Consider the following 12,644-nt stretch of genomic DNA (forward strand, 5'->3'; position numbering starts at 1 on the left):
TGTTTTATATTTAACTAGGTAAAATTTTGAAAAAAAAGACTTGAAAAAATTTTGTACAGTATAGCTTAAGTAAATGTGTTCATGTATTTGGTAAAAATCACAAGTAGTTTAATTCTTGTAGAAACAATACCCCACACAGTAGCATTAAAAAAATATTAGCCTGTATTTTCTCCAAATAAAAATTTACTCCTGGTGCTAATGAGCAGAATTAAGGGGGCCTAATTCCATGCTTTAAGCTGGCTTCACCAGTCAGCACCAAGTCATGATTTTTATGGAACCGTCTAAACAAAATTTACATCTGCTGCTCGTCTGGCGCTGTGACTGCTCATGCCTGGCAGAGAAAGCCTTGCTGCTCGCAGTGTGGCGTGAGCCTCAGCTCGCGCTGGCAGGAATTGCAGGGGCAGGTGGTGACAGAGGTGGTACTTCCAGCAAGGGTGCTGTGGGGCACAGTGGGTGCTGCTCTCCCTCTCAAGTCTCCCCCCGTTTTGTCCCTCACGACCTTCGGGAGGGAAGCTGGGGCTGGGGAGTTAGCAGGCAGTAAGGCGATCAAGAGGCTGTGAACTGTCTGAGAGAAAAACACAAGAGTCAGAGAGCTGCAGACAAGAGAGAGAAACAGATTTCAAGTCTGTCAGAGGCGTGCTGGCTTGCTGGCGATGAACTCTGCTTTTAACTAAATCGGGAGCTGTCTCACACTGTGCTCCCTGTCACACTGTACTCACTCTTCTCAGCCCAAAGTGCATTCGCTTCCCATCTCCAGGACAGCCTGGCTGTTTTCTCTGTCAAATCCAGCTACTCTCCTGGGCTCTCCTCTGCCGCAGGTGCAGGGCTCTGGCTTCTCGGTAGCCCTCCTGGCGCTGCTTCTTGCCCTTTCCCCACACCTCCCAGGCACTCCGGCAGCTGCGCTAGCTGGCTCACCGCTCTGTTTTTTCGGGTGACCAGGAAGGCTGAGGAGAGAATGGAGATGCTGCCAAGCAACATCAGAGAAGGACAGGAGTCTGAAAAGCTTCTGAAGACGGAAGCATAGAAAAGGCCAAAGCAGCATCCAAAATGTAGCCAAGCAGTGATGGCAGAGGCAGTGGTCTGGGGACAGCAGACGTGCTGGAGTCAATGGAGGAAGGAGCTGGGAATGCCAGTTACCACCATGTGCTTGATCAGAGGCACCACAGGCTTAAAGCAGACCCTGCTTTTGCTGACATTTGATCACAGAGGAGAGTTCTTGATTAAAAACAACCACATGAGAAACAAAAAGCTGTATTACAGCCAAAGAGAGGATAAGCCCTGGTGAATGTAACAGGGAAGAGAATATGAGGGTAAAACAAAGGTAAGTGTCTGCTGCGCAGAGGCAAGATAACATAGACTATGGCCTCTGTGTCATCTTGCAGTTTATTGAACCATTATAAGTTGCCAAATATCTGCATTCTCACTGATAGGAGCGAACCTGTCCTTCCTCGCGACTTGTTCCCATTTCCACAGCACCCTTCCTGTACAGCTGGAATTTTTTCTGCTGAATTAGTTTCCAGCTGGATCAGTTCCCTACTCTGGTTCACCAGAGTGCCATGCCAAATTGAGTCAATACAAGCATAAGGACAGCAAGACTGTTTTTAGCAAAGCTATGGATTTGGGGCATTTTGCAGGCAGTAGTCCTAGTTTTCTCACTCCCCTTAAGCTCCAAATCTTTTCTTTCCACGCAGTTTCCTCACAGACCTGAATCACTGACATTTCTATTTCCTTATACTCCTTTGGACCAGGGAGTATTAGACTACAGGTGCTGCAAGGGGACAATTTCTGAAAATAAACATCAAAAGTATTGCAGGACTGGGCATTTCTGACCTACAAAGTCACTCATTTCTGCTTTCTTGAGGAAACAGGACTTTGTGTGCACTTTCTCTGTAAGTAAACCTACAGCTAGGACTTGATGGGTGACAACAAGAGCTGGTTTCAAAAGTCAAGGGGTCATAATAAAACACCAGTTTGAGCTCCCAGCCAGAAGCTTCAGGAAATCAAACTGATCTTTCTGGTACTCAGCAAGGAAATTTTCTCTACCCGCAAACACAACTTAGTTGCTTAATAAACAGTATTTTTTTTTTAAGTGAAAATAGCAATGAAGATAGCAATACAGTATCCAATTTCTAAAGCATAACCATAAGTATTACCTAGCCCTCCTTCCTCTGGTAAGGCAGCCAATAGGCCAGCAGGCTGCTTTCCCTCCCTTCTGCTAACACGTAACCCATCATTTGCAAGGGCCTGGCTGGTTTTGCTCTTTGCTACAGGCCTCGGTCACCAGTTTTTATAACTGCACCCTCAGTTAGCTGTGCATCACCCATGGGTGATCTGAGCTCCCCTGACTCTTACAGCTTTCTAACAGAAACTGTGCCAGGTCCAGGCACATAGCTGAAAATGGTGACACACAACTAATTGGAGGCACAGCTATCAATTCCCCAAGCAAACCCATCCATAGTGGGGTTATGGTCAGGAAAAGCCAAACACCCAAGACCCTTAAAAAGAGGTAAGACAGATGTTTGCAATGGCAATGAATAGATCCTTTTCATTTCAGAGCTGTACTCATGCCAAGCAAACTATGCCTCTGCAGTTACTTTAGCGCAGAAATTTAATAGCATCTCCGAATCCTTCATAAGAACGTGGAAAGTGAGATCTTGACTTCTGCCTTTGCAGGGGTTGTATGGTAAGAGAAGGGTACTTATGAAGAGGGTGTATATCCTCTAACCTATCACAGAGGCCTATAACATAGAGAAGCACAAGATCCTGCCTGTTGTTGAGGTAGGAGGCACGTATAAGTCATGGCACAATGGTCTATAACAGAGACAGGGGCACATGAATAAGAAATGCAGATAGTCCTTGGTCTGCCTGATGCTTTTCCTTAGCAGAGGTGAGACACCATGACTCCACTAGTCAGGTGCTACAAAATCACGGGAGAAAATAAGAAAGGGCAGCACAGATCATCTCTGCATTCAAAGAAAACTCTTGGCGGACAATCCGGTATCATATCCTTGGAGAGTGGGAGAGCCTCACTCAGCCAGGGGTTGAGTGCAGAGAAAGATGAATGGGGTAAACTCCAAATACAGGGAGACAGACCCCCAACCTGTTTTTCCTTCTTCTGGTGCAGTTCCTATCTTTTGCTATAGAAGGAGCAGTTAAATCAGTATCCGTTGATGATAGGAAATATGTTGATGCAATAGAAACTGATATCACAAAGTTTCTCTTAATAAAAAGCAGTTTGTAAGTTAAATCCAATTTGCAAGAATAAAACTCTCTGTGCAGTAAAATGGCCTTGAGAAAGTTAAAACTGAATGGCGTGCAATCTGTATGTATTATGATGATATTCTGAAAATAGCGATTTTGTAAAAGGATCGGAAATTTTCAGTTCTTTCATGAAATGACTATTTCAGCCATTTATTACATAAAATGACTGAAGATTTCATGCAGTTCACAGTAAATGGCCATTTTATTACACCATTGGACTGCATACTTTATTTGGTCATCACCTGAAATGCCTACTGGTTTCTAGCATTTCATGAAATGACTGTCACTATTGTTGTAGTGGGGAAGGTGAGGTGTTTTCAGCTCAGTGGAACAAAAAAATTAAAAACAGATGCAAATTTTACAAAGTAGAATTGACCTCAGAAGAGTCTCTGTTATACAAATCAGTGTTTTTCCATTATTAGTTGTGTATTTATGAACAGACTGGGAAATAACATGAAGAAATAAAACAGTTTTATATGTTGTCTTTGAGCTAATAATTTCAAAAAACTAGAGATTAGGCATTTTGCATAATACCTGCCTGCCATTTTCTGTCATTTTGTAAAATAACTGTAAGTCATTTTAAGAAATGACTGAAGATTTTAGTCATTTTACAAAATGACTGGATTCACAATATGACTGTAGCATGCGGCAGAATTTGGTGCAAGAGCAATTGTACATAAAAGGAGGTAGTTGGATCAGATTTCTCCACTTTCTAAGTAATCAGTCCTGAAGATGCCTCAGGATTTTGAAGCTAAATTCAGAGAAGAACTTTACAAAAAGTATAAAAATGCTCCAAGTACATGATCCCACAGGAGGAGTATTATGCAACTATTGCTGAAATAAAGAAGGCAAAGCAGAATCCCAGGTCAAAGTCAAGACATGAATACTATCTGCTTACAAAGTAAGTATGGAAGACCCACTCCTTTTTTTTTTAAACTGTAGGCACACACATTATTACTTTGCCCCTTCAGATGCACAGCATTTTTATTAATGACCTGTATGCTATTTCCCTCATTTCAGATATGAAATTCTACAGTGTGGAGACACTGAGAAGCTGATTAAGAGGAGGCAGAGGAAAGAGGAATCTCCCACATATTATGTGAGCATCGAGGACTCATATGGTATCATCAAAAAGGCACATATGGCTACTAGGCACGGTGGCCGTGACTGTGTCATAAAACACTTGTCATCCAACTATGCAAACGTCACCAGAGATGCTGTTGAGCTCTTCAAATCCTTCTGTGCAGTGTGCCAGAAAAAAAAAGGCACCACTTGGTTAAAAGGTTTGCTGGCCAGTCCACTCTGAACAAGGAGCACTTAGCATGGGGGCAAATTGACTTTATCAGTATGCAGTCCATGTCTCTAGGCAGCTTGAAGTGGATAATGGTGTACCAGGACTGCTTCACCAAATTTTGTGTTCTCCGTCTGCTTACATCAAAAAAAGTGGCTGAGGTGGCTCTACAGCTTCTTGACATCTTTCTCACTTTTGGTGCCCCAGTTGCATTGCAAGGTCATGATGGAACTGAATTCCTTACTGAAGTAATACAAGAACTAAAATATTTGTGGCCTCAGCTCAGCTTGGTGCCTGGAAAATCAAGACATCCTCAAAGCCAAGAATTGCTCAAGCATCCAAACAGCAATATTAAGGATATGCTAATGGAATGGATGACAGACAATAATTCATGGGACTGGACTATGGGAATTCCCTTTGTGCAGTTCAGTAAGAATTCAGCTTACCACTCTGGAATAAACTGCGCACCATATACAGCTGTATTTGGAACAGATCCCAGGTGTGGGCTTACCTCGACCTCTCTTCCATCAGATATCATCAACTGCCTAAAGGCCAAGGAAGACTTGGCCTCTGTGCTGACTGCCGCTGCTGTATCACCTGTCTCTGTGGCTGAAACAGCTCCAGATGACCACACTGGCACTGCTATTGCAACTGCAGCTGAGTCTCTGCCAGCTGAAATTCATCTATAAACACAGAAATCTCCACCCATGCAGACCTTACAGACATTTAGCCTTTTGCCACCAGAGTCCATGGCCAGAGGATCACCACTAGCTATCCCAGCCTCAGAAGCTGACCTCTATTTTCATCAGCCTGTAAGCAGGATGAAAGATCACATAGGGACTAGGCTGGCCAGGTGGAACAAGGCAGGTCAGCATACAAGAAGGCAAAGTGTGGCTGAGCCAGCCTTCAGGTAGGCAAGAATGGAGAAAACATGACTGTCCCCTAGGCTGACCAAAGGACCGACAAACAAGCTGATTCAAATGCTACAAAGCAAAATGGATGCAACAACAGCCTGTGTCATGATTGTCTCAACAGTGAAAATTGCTCGCTCATTAGTGAACGGTTTAAAGACAAATGTAAAGGAAAAAATACTGTTTTACCTCTCTTTCTCAAGCTTACATTCCAGGCTTATATTGGTTTTGAGGAATTTACATCTGCAAATTAATGTATCAAGATATTTTTCCAAAATGAAGTTAAAAAGTGATAAGTAATAGTTCACTTATTTAGCAGTCTGTAGATCTGGAGTGGGGGAAGAGGAGAGGGAAGGGTTGTTTTCTTTGGTGTGAAGTAGGACAACCTCAGCCTACCAACACAAAGTCCTGCTTCCCCCCATCAGTGATTACTGTTAAAAGAATATCTAATCATGATATTGCTTATGTCGCCTTGCCATAATGAAGGAACTAGAAACTGATATCATTTGTTTTTGTACTGAGTTTATTATAAATGTCTTTTACTGCATGAATTTAATTTCATTAGGGACCACAGTTAATTAGTGTAGCTCTTGCTCATTACTAATGTAACCCATATATATGCACAGTCTCTTTACCTCTGCTGTATCTCCTCTGTGATCTTGTAATAAATAAAGTGGCAACATCCTGCAGCACTGCTCTGCTATTCATGAATTTGCTCTGTTCAGGGCTGCTGTACCCTTTCATACATTTTACTTTGTCTTGACAATAATTGACCTGGAAACTCAGTCTCAAAAAAAATAAAGAAAAATAATGATATAAGAGAGTAGAGTTCTTATTCTATTCACCACTATCAGCAGACTGCAAAATCAAACTGATACATCTTTCATTGAGAAGTATTAATGTTCAGTCAGTTAAGCAATTCGAAAGGCTGAACCTTTTTTGGTGCTTTAGGAAAGATGGAGTTCTTTGTAATGCAACAGTGGGGTGCAGAGGATAAACAAGGTTGGAAAATAACATGAGCAAACTTTTAACCCCAATGAATGTGAAGTACACGAAGCACCAAAATTACAAGAACAGATGAAAAACCTGACAAGTGAAATGAGGCACTAAGCAGTTAGTCTATAGACAAACAAGTAAAGCCAAGCTGTGTGACAAAAATGAATCTGTAAGAAAAATGTCAGCTGTTTCTTGGCTAAATTCCCCAAGCTGGACAAGATAATAGGTCACTTGCAGGCACATTTAACTGTATGAGGGACAAGAAAAAGTGGTAACAGAGGCATGTGGAAAAAATCAGCATGTGAAATACATCCCCGTAACAACAACTTTTACAAAAGTGTGTAGGATTGTGAAACCACTGCAGTTACTCATGAGCTAAAAATGAGAAAAATAATTATTTTGGACCAAAGCAGTTTCTTGTCTTTTAATGTCAAGAGGTATTTTTGCTATTAGAGAAAAACCCTGAGCTGATAAAATATCAACAAGGACAGAATCCTGTTCAGCAGATCAGAATGTGTGTATGAGCAAATGGTAATTTAGAGACATTACTCAATGTTCCACATTAATAATTACTGCAAGTTAGTTACTATATTTAGTAACCACTTTTAGTAACTTGAAACCCCATTAAGTTATAAACACAAAGTAGAGACATGGAAGGGCAGCTCACCTCTGTTGTATTAAGAGTGGTTAAAATCACAGAATCATAATAAAAATATGTTGGAGGAGATCTCTTGAGGTCATCTAGTCCTATCCCTTGTTCAAAGCAAGCAACCTGAAGTTAGATGAGGCTGCTCAGGGCCATGTCCAGCTGTGTTTTGAAATCTCCAAGGATGGAGAATCCACACACCTTCTATGCACTCCTGTCCCAGAGCTGCACCACTCACATGGTGATCTTTTTCTTTCTTTTTTTTTTCTGTACATCAATCAGAGTTTTCCTTGCTGCAACTTGTGACTGTTGCCTCTTGTCCTTTCACTGTGTGTCTCTGAGGGAGTCTGACTCCATCTTATTTATAACCCCTGTTATTTAGAGGAAGACAGCAGTTAGTTCACCTCCTCTCACCCCTTAGCCTTCTCTTTTAATAGCTAAACAAACCCAGTTCCTGCAGCCTGCTGGCTGTGGTCTTCCTAACACAGCTCACTATGTCACTGTTCCCCATTATTGCAAGGGAAAACCTATGTTCAGCTTTGTCCCCAGTACTTTTCTGCAGAGCTGCTACCCAGGCAGCCAGTCCCCATCCCATCCTGATGCACAGGATTGTTTCGTCCCAGGTACAGGACTTTGTGTTGAATGTTGTATCTGTCTTTATCAAACTTTGTAAGATTCCTGTTGGCCCATTCCTCCAGTTTGCTGCAGTCCTTCTGAATGGCAGCTCTGCCCTCCAGTGTATTACTGCTCCCCCCAGGCTAGTGTTATCCACAAAGTTGCTGAGGGTGCATTCTGCCCTGTTATGCAGGTTGTTGTTGAAGCTGTTGAACAGTATCACTTCCGGCACTGAGGGACACTACTCACAACTGACTGCCACTTAGCCTTTACACCACTGACCTTTGAGCCTAGCCTAGTTCAGAGCTCTTCTGGCAAGGCTAGCAAGCCTGTTGGCAAGGATGCTCTTGCCTCCCTTTGTCAGGTGGGTCCCATCTCTGCCCACCAGCCTTCCCTCTTCAAAGAGGAATGAAGCTCTGTGGACAATACCAGCCAGGCATGCATGTGCTGACCCACAGAACGTACCTCCATCTGCCTGGGCCTTTTTGCTTGGCCAGGAGAACGGAGAACAACACCCAGGCCCCCATTCCCTTCGCCCTAGCTTTCAGAGCCATGTAGTTGTCTTCAGCTGATGTCTGTCTCGGCACTACCATCGGTGCCCACGAGTCCAGGCAGCAAAGGGTAGTAGTCTGAAAGCCAACAAGCCTCAGCTGTTTCCTCTCAACATCATTGATCTGGGCCCTGGGCAGCCAGCAAACCGCCCAGCATGTCAGGGCTGCCTGGCAGATAGGTGCCCCTGTGTCCTGCAGGAGTCCCTGGCCACTGTTACCCATTGCTTCCTCTTTCTGGCAGTGGGTCTGGTCCATGAACCAGCTGTGTTCAGCACAAGTGCCTCCCCATCAGGACTCACTCCTCCTCTCCTTTTGCAAAGGCCCTACATCTGCTCTGCACTCACACACCTGCAGGTGGAAAAGAGTCTCCTTGTTCCTGGAAGTCACAGGCTTCTGACCTTGGTTGTCAGGGCAGTGCCTCCTCTTTGAGCAGAACCTCTGACCATCTTCTTCTGGCTGGTGTGTGTTTGGGCTCCCGTCCCCACTCAACCTCTGCAAAGACCCTGTCCATCTTCACAGAGTGTTCACCCTCCCTGAAGCTCTGCTCTCTGCTCACCTCCTCCCCATAGCTCCTTCACCTGGCACACCAGTGACACCACCAGAGCATAGCCCACACAGGAGGCAAAGACAGGCCTATATTGGTCTCTTCAAATGAGTTTTGCACCCTAGAAAGCTTTTACTTGTCTGGAGTAACCCATACTCCAGGAAAGCTTTCTGAAAATACTTTTAATTTTTCCAAACAAAAGTTTTCATGTTTCAAAGTTTTTTTGAAAGATCCATGTATTACATTTTCACAATATTTCAACTGTTTGCTTCAAAATTTCATTTTTCTGTTCAAAGGTAAGCCATATTTTTAAAAAGGGAGTAAGAATAGCATTATATTGCCAGAAATTGGAACTTTTTACTTCTGATTAGACAAATATTTTATATTGCAGTGCCTCATTTTAGGAAATAAAATTGAGTTTTGATCTGACCTCAGTTTTATTCAAACTGTTAAGCATGCGAAGCAAAAAATCCCCAAGGCTCAAACAGGAAAAATCAATGTTATTTAGCTATATTTAAATCAGGAGGTTTTTTGAAGTAGGATAGGATTTAACAAGCAACTTCAAAATCAACTAATATTTAGCTTCTCATAGGTGACAATCGGTTGATGCTGACAAAGGTTTGAAAATCACGCTTAAAACTGTGCACGGTAAAAGAAGAAAAGAAGCGAGAGAATTAATTGTCTCTTTCTGTATCCTCATTTGAACTGAAGGACCTAATCCCTGGATTTATTTTTGAGAGCTTGCAGCTTCTGATGCAAAGGAACATAACTTTGAATTTTTAGATGAATTAAGCTCTCATCTCTACAGATGAATATAATATTTTTAAAGATTCTTATTATTTTCACTATGATTATTTCAGTTATTCTGTACCTTGAAAATATAGAGCTGAAACACATAAATCTACATACCTTTTGAAATCTGTAAGTAAACTCCCTCCCTGATTTACATCTGCACTTCTGATCAAATTATTTGACGTATTTAAGGTAGCTCTTTCCCTGCCAGATTTAAGAATAATAAACCTCCAAAAACATCAGGATTTGTTTAGAGGAAAAGTATGACCTCTTGGGGAGAAAACCTTCCCCATGCACTCATTTCTTATTATGACTGAATAGCTGCCAAAAGGATGTCACATGGAGCTGGTATAGGTAAATGAATGTGGCACTCAGATTATGGAAAATTGTCCTGCCTTGTTTCCTTATGCAAGTGTGTGCAGCTGCAGCCATCCTGTAACCAAAACACTTTGAGAAGCAGCCCTGTGGCTTGGGTCAATGACAACCCTGGGGAAAATGGCCAACTGGCCCTTCATCTTTGGAAGGCAGCTATAGGGGGATGCTGCAACCAGTATCATTCAAAAGGCACTCATAAGCATAGGGAAGGGATCTCTGTTTGAGATGGAATTTGTAGTGATAGGGCAGAGAAATGCTTATGGTGTTTTTTGGCTTTTATTAATATTAAAGGTATACAAGAAACGTATCTAAAAGCATTATGATTTACAAAATGTGAGTTGACTTGAGCCACTCCTAGGATCCTCTGTTCAGTAAAATCCCTTTTTTTCCTCACAGGTATTTAAAATGGGAGCTGAGCAAGGACTTCAGGCCCTTTCAAATATTTCATGGTCCAGATGACTGCATTTCCCTATGGAAAGGTTTGTGCTCTCTGAGGTCCTGGAGGGCCATATAAACAGCCAACTGACAAGTCTGTCACTACGCAATAGGAGATTAGTCAGGCAGGTTTGCAAGGACACTGGTAGCCCACCGGCTATGATTAAAGAACTGATTAAAGGAACAGCAGCTTCTCCTTTTGATTCTTGCTAGCATGCGTATTTACCCCGTGGCTGAACCTACATATGACTGCTAACACAGAAGCCTTTTCAGACTTGCAGCTATTTAATGTGGGTGCTCCCAAATCCTGCCTTTGCCGTGTATGGGCATAGAAGAGGGAAAGTTCTCAATTCCTTTCAACTGCTTGACTGAGCAACAGCAATCTTACTTTTCTTAGCTGTGCTAGTAAAGTTTATTTTTATTTTTTTTTAATTGACCAGGTTTTTTTGGCTCTTTTATTTAATACTAAGAACTTTTCTATCTTCATTCCTGGGCCTTCTCCTTGGGCTGAGCATTCTTCTCAGTCTCTAAACATCTTGTGGCTTTGATTTCTCCAATTGGGTTCAAGAATTATAGTGCTTCTGACAGTCTATTCTCTTCATCCACCAGCCTCGGTAAGTCTGTCTATTCTTTGGGAAAGGAGTATATCACCAGCAAGTGCTGTATTTGTACTGGGTTGCACTGGACTTAAGACTCTTCCTGGATCTGGGGTTGCTCCCTTGCCAAATTTTTAGATGAAGAGCAGCAGGGTCTTAATCCCTGCTCCACTGTACTTGCTCAGTGACTTTGAAGCCACAGGCAGAGACAGGAGAGGCATGCTGACGCTCAGAAACACTGGCCTCTCGGTAACCCCAGCATGCTTCAGTCGAAAGTGGAGGAAAAGCCCCCACAGCAGAGCTCTCTCCACCCCTGAAGGGAGGTAACTGTAATCCTAAAAGACTCCCTTCTGCTTTCAGAGCCAGCCTCCTCCTATCTCTGTGAAGCAGCCACCACTGGCACCTACAGCAGGATGATACCTGCAATGGAGGGATTTGATTATTGTTCTAGACTCCCTTTCTCCATTTCTCTCTTCAGTTGGCAACAGCTGCGTTAAGATATTCAAGCTTCAAGCTTGTGGCATTTTGTACTAATTTGAGTTTTAGTCTTTCAAAAAATGATTGGTAGTTGAGAACAAGATTTTATAAAGTAAGCTCATGTTTCATGTACAGAAATAATTTCCTCCTCGTGTCTTTTGCATTAACAAAGACTTCCCTCATCCTTCACTTCCAAGAACTGCTGGTGGTTGAAAGAAAAGCAATTTAGTTAATCACTTCATTTCAAACATTCCCTTCCATCCCATTTTCTCTTTATACAATCTATTTTTGTTACAATGGAAAGATAAATCCAACAGGACTCTGCTAAATGGTTCATTTGGAATCTATCATATATTTCATTTTCACAGAGTTAGCTTAAAGTATGATAATTAGCTGCACGGCCCATCTATGCTTTAGAGTAGGAATGTTCTTACAATTACAGTAATTGCTCAAATCCTTGAACTGACAAAACAGAGAAACAGTGAAAGCAATTGAACGCATTGATGTAGACAGTTTGATGGTACTTAGGTTCCTGCTCATTTTAGTACAAAAGCATTTTGATTGGTTGCACATATTCTCTTTACCATGTGTTGAGAGTATGGGGTATAAACAGACGTATGGCATGGCATACATTTTATTTTGTTCCTGCAAACAGCATGTATAACGAAATCAGAGAGCTTCCCTGATTAGTAAAAAATGCAATGGAAGTGGCATTGCTCTTTCACCTTGCCAAAGTTGACTGTGGCCAAATTATTTAGGTAATATGTATAATATATTTAATATCTAATATAATATAGTGAAAAAAAGCCTTTCTGAGTTGCTTTAGGAGATGCTATCACCTAATGGTTCCTCACATATTCAGCAAATAAGAAACCTGAATAAGACTTAAATATGTATACAGTCTGCTTTATGATTCAAAGGTGTTTCCTCTTAAACGCCTTTTTTGTTTCCTGTAAAGAAATACCTTTTTGTAAAGAAGCTGTTTGATCATTGCTTACCATTATCATGGAGCTAGAAGGAACAGAACTGCTGGCCAGGGCATAAGTCAAAACAGTCGAGGTAATCACTGTTGGTGATTAAACCACCAAATGAGGCTGCAATCTCCTCCTGAAAAGAGGAAGACCTGGGTGCTTCAGAGCCAAAAGAAACCTGAT

The 12,644-nt window shown here is 42.1% G+C and overlaps 1 long non-coding RNA gene across 1 annotated transcript in view; it reads right to left on the minus strand.

Moving 5' to 3' along the window:
• Nucleotides 1-12,644, minus strand: part of LOC112984346 (uncharacterized) — a 105,113-nt gene that overhangs the window by 31,350 nt on the left and 61,119 nt on the right. The gene's annotated exons all lie outside the window — the stretch shown is intronic.

This window comes from Dromaius novaehollandiae, chromosome 2 (assembly GCF_036370855.1).
Source record: "Dromaius novaehollandiae isolate bDroNov1 chromosome 2, bDroNov1.hap1, whole genome shotgun sequence".
Classification (NCBI taxonomy): Eukaryota; Metazoa; Chordata; class Aves; order Casuariiformes; family Dromaiidae; genus Dromaius; species Dromaius novaehollandiae.